Source organism: Aplysia californica, unplaced genomic scaffold (assembly GCF_000002075.1).
Source record: "Aplysia californica isolate F4 #8 unplaced genomic scaffold, AplCal3.0 scaffold00123, whole genome shotgun sequence".
Classification (NCBI taxonomy): domain Eukaryota; kingdom Metazoa; phylum Mollusca; class Gastropoda; order Aplysiida; family Aplysiidae; genus Aplysia; species Aplysia californica.
The window spans coordinates 934,444-939,443 of record NW_004797393.1 but is presented as its reverse complement, the minus strand read 5'-3'; positions in this window follow the sequence as shown (position 1 = coordinate 939,443).

The window sequence follows — 5,000 nt, the reverse complement described above, 5'->3', positions numbered from 1 at the left end:
AGACGATCAAGTTGAAGTGAAAAACCAATGTTGGGACCGCTATATTATGACCTTTCACTACATACGTGTCACGATGCGGTCCTCGTCACTTTTTTGGACATAATATGGAGTTATTGGTATCATCGTAGAGCCGGTTCAACTACCTGACCTTTGGTTTAAAAAAAATGCACATCTACTTTGAATAGAAGTCAATATATTTCCATTGAAGTCTGGTTCAAATTATCGAGAAAATGGCCGGGAAAGTCGGTCACTTCAAAAGCAGTAATATCTTTAGAAACTGCAAAATTACATTTTTTCTTACCGTTGTCAACACTTATTAAAAAATTAAAATCCACAGAGCAATGTGTTTTTCATGGGCGTAAAATGTGTTGAGCCCAAATTTTTAAAAAATTGCTAAAAATTTGCCCAAATCAGCGAAAAAATCTTGATCCCTTCGATTTCATTACGTCTTGTATTTTGACGAGCGCCTGATTCCACCGCATTGTGATACGCATTGTTAGATTTCATCAGTAAGCTGTTCAGATGCGCTAAGCCTAAAGAGCAATGTTTTTTTTATGAAAGAGAGAGAGAGAAAGAGATAAAGAGAGAGAGAAAGAGTGAGAGTGAGATAGAAGAGAGAGAGAAGAGAGAGAGAGAAAGGAAGAGAGAGAGAGGGAGAGAGAGAGAGAGAGAGAGAGAGAGAGAGATAGAGAGAGAGAGAGAGAGATAGAGAGAGAGAGAGAAAGAGAGAGAGAGAGGAAGGGACAAAGGGTTCCATTTGTTAAAAATGGTCACGAATCCATTATCCATCTTTTCCTGCTTTTCTTTCCACCTTTGCGTTTAAAAGAAATATCTCTTGAATATATGCAAGCCAATAACAGCAATATGTTTCGAAATTTACAGTTGAACAGCTGAACACCAATTATAACATAAAATAGATGTAATATGAATTGATATCAGTCATTTCGTGATTGTAAATGGCCTAAGAGACAGCTACAAGTTTCTTGTTTTGGTAAGTGTTTTACGGCACTCGAAACTGCAGAAGGTCATATGAGCAAATGGGACACAGTAAATATTTTAAAGTTTCGTCATCAATGTCTTTAACCTCTGGCAGAGTATAACCCACATACAAGCTCCTTCCATTTATTTGTCCTGGGCCATCCTTCTTAACACAGAAAGTGGAGACGAAATCAGACAGCAGGAAATGGTTAGAGAGCAGGAAAGGAGGTAAAAGGGGAAACATTTTGAAAATCCCCCCCCCCCCTCCCAATCCCTGTCAGGTTTGGAACCCAAGACCTATTGAATGAGAGGTAAACACCATAACCTCTAGGCCCCGAGAGCCCCCCTGCAAGTTTCTAGAAGCAGTGCGGTGGCCATTGTGATAATTCTTTCTGCGCCTGTTAGTTTTCTGTTTGTTTTGGTCAAGAAAAATCAGAGGTACAGTAACAGATCGTTAGTGCAAGGACAAGACAGACAGAAACAACAGAGAAAAAATGAAAAAAAATGAGATCTGCTTGTGACGCACTGCCAACACTTGCCTTCTGTACAATACATCATTTTTTTCCATTGAACAAAAACAATATTTTAAAAGTCGTGGAATGTTCCCATCCCCCACCCCTTCCACCCCCTCCTTCCCCCAACCCAAAACAAAACCAAAAACTCCACAAAACCCCTAGAACAATTAAAGAAACAGAACAGCGGAAAAAAAACCAAACAGACCATCACCCCAAAGACAAACACCCCGCCCCCCAAAACAACAACAACCCAACAACAAACAAACAACAACAACCAAACAAACCCAAAACAAACAACAACAACAACAAAACAACAACAACCTAAAAACAAATCAAAAACAAAACCCCAACATACAGAATTCAACAAAAGTTAGGGACCACATGCAAACACTCTGAGTGGTCTTCTTGGGTCGACCTGCACGTCGACTTTGTTGGACTGATCCAGTGGCGTGATGGCGCTGCCTCAAGCGGACAATGACAGAGTATGACACTATGAGCCTTCTGGCAACTTCTCAGGCTCCAACTCCATCCTCCAGTCAATTCATAGCTCTGGTATGATCAAAGTCTTTCAACTTTCGTCTTGGTGGTATGTTGATGCGATACCGGATTTTGCGCTAACGGTGGCTTACATTGCCACCAAAGTGAACACAGGTCGAGACGTACGTGTGTTTATGACGTGCACCAGAAATTTGATTGAGGAAAGTCCTTGATGTCGCACACAAGTCGATAAAAAACTCAAAATTTGGCTAAAATTCCCCGAGGATTTCCGTGCTGCACGTGGTGGTTTTGGTCCTTTAGAAGACTTTGCAGTACGCGTTGGTAACCAATTAACACTTTCAGAGGAACCATTTTGAAACATTTCTTGCTGTCTTTTTTCGGATATTTTTAAACATTAGGATTGTCTGTCAAAGAGGCCCTTAACTTTTGTTGAAATCTGTACAAGAGGCCTGAAAAACTCTTAGCTCGTTTCGCATGTTCATTTCTCAGGTTGCTGAAAACCTTCTTACAATAACAGTGTCCGAAATGTGAAGCGAGAAGAGAAGACAAAATTATTACAGACAAAAAATTATTATGATCTATAAAGGCAAACACAATTCTATGATGTCATCGACTTGTGTTTATGAGTTTGTCACATATGAACTGTGGGTGGTTGTCGGGTGCTCTGGTGTGGTTTGCTTCTTCTTTCCTATGAAACATCTATCGTCCTTATCTCCCCTTTTCCTTTTTTATGTTTGTTACTCTCTTGTAACACCTCTAATCTTTTGGCACTTATATTGACCTTATGCAGTTGCGAACGCCGTAAAACCTCTACTAAAACTAAAAAACTAAACATGTGAATTATAAGTGACCGATGTGATTTTGTAGCGACCTCGCAGATGAATTAACCGTTGTGACCCTTTGGGTGGGGTGCTACCACATAAGGTATTGCATTTTATTACAGTTTTTTTCACTAATGGCAGAGACGTTACCTATGCAAACCAACGAGTACAGAGTGTGTCCACTTTCAGACGCTGACCGCTTAGGGCAAGAACAACAAAAAGAGGCTGGGTATTTTCGAGACTCACGTGGAGACGTCTCAACGCTCTTGGGAAGAAATCTACAAGCGTGCATTGAAATGTGAGGATAACGAGATCTTTAATTATGTTATTATAGCTTATGGGTAGCAGGATGGGGGTCAAATTGTTCATGTTAACCGGAGTGCACTGGCCATGCAATGACAAGGTCCCAATTTCTGACACGTTTGGCGTTACTGACACGAGATGTGGCATTGTACAGTGGCGTCCGCTTAAGAAAAAAAACAACCTCGAGAATAATTATATTCACCTTATTATCGTGTTTAAAGCATTGAGTTGCCCACCAGCGCAGCATACCCTTTTAAGGCTGAAAAATAATTGTACATACATATTTAAAAACATTCATAAATACACACATACATACATACATACATACATACATACATACATACATACATACATACATACAGGGAGTCTCTCATGGTCTGGACGCTACGGTGTTCGCCTTATACAAGAGGTCGCAGGTTTGAAACCCGACAGCGACGGAAAATCTTCTTCTCTACAATTTGCTTCTTTCTTTCCCCTCCTTTCTTGTTTTTTTAACATGTTCTGTCGTCTGCTTTAGTCTCCACCTTTGGTCTCCTCCGCCTTTTTGCTCCCTTCCAGTGGGCTCCAGGCTCTTTCTAATACCTAGCTTTCCTCAACATAAGAGTAACCATGAGATAGCGCACCTCTGAGGTTCTGATTAAAATGGTTTATATTTAGCTTTAATCAAGCAACAACAACTAAGTAGGACAGTTAAAAAAACATTTTATATCATGTCTGGCTAAAGTACATGAAATGTTGCCCCCCTCCCCCGCCACATCCTTGCAAACCTCTGCTTCCTCCTCCTACCTTTCTACCTACCACCGTTCCCCCCATTCCATATCCACCTAGATCTCTTTATGTTCTTCCTAGGCTTTAAAATGGCTGTTCGTTACATCCGCGCTTTCCTTTTCTTCTTCCTTCCTTTCTACCACCGTCTCCCCATTCCATATCCACCTCATTCACTTCTTTTTCTTCCTTCCTAGGCTTCACAAGAGTGTACGACATGTTAATTACCACCCTCGCTTTCCTCCTCTTCTTCCTACCTTTTTACCACAGTCTCCTCATTCCATATACACCTCGTTCTTATTCTTTCCTTCCTAGGCTTCAAAAGAGTGCATGAAATGTTCATCATTTCCTCGCTTTCCTCCTCTTCCTCTTCCTCCCTTTCTACCGCCGTCTCCCCTTTCTCTAGCTACCTTGTTCTCTTTCTATTCTCCCTAGGATTTAACATGTCTGTTCATTACATCCTCGCTTTCCTCCTTTTCTTCCTTCCTTTCTACCACCGCCTCTCCATTCCCTGTCCACCTTGTTCACCTTCTTTTCTTCCTTCCTGGGCTTCAAAAGAGTGTGCGAAATGTTCATTACCAACCTTGCTTTCCTCCCCTTATGTGCGCTTTTCTACCGCCGTCTCGTCATTCTTATCCACCTCATTCACCTTTTCTTCCTAGGCTTCAAAAGAGTGTACGAAATGTTCATTACATCCTCTGAAACCTCCTCTTCTTCCTACCTCTCTACCGCCGTCTCCCCATACCCTTTCCACCTGGTTCTCCTTCTTTCCTTCCTTCAATCGCCATTGCCCCCCCCCTCCCCACGAAAACTACCCCGCCCAGGAAATCACCCCCTCGACTCTACCGTGCTATCTTTGTTTCAAGCACAATAAATGACAGTTGTGACGGCTGGGGTGGTAGCACCCCACAAAAGAACACACACCCACAGTCCCAGGCCAACGAGTCGCTCTGTTGAAATGTTGTATTTGTTCAAAACTGTGAAGAGGGACATAATGGAAGAACATTCTTACCCACTCCTCACGGGTAGGCCACACTGCAGTAGGACGAAGGCGGCAACTGAGAGATTTGCACGTCCTTCCTATGCTTACTCTGAGGTATCGAAAAAAAGGGAGTGGGGG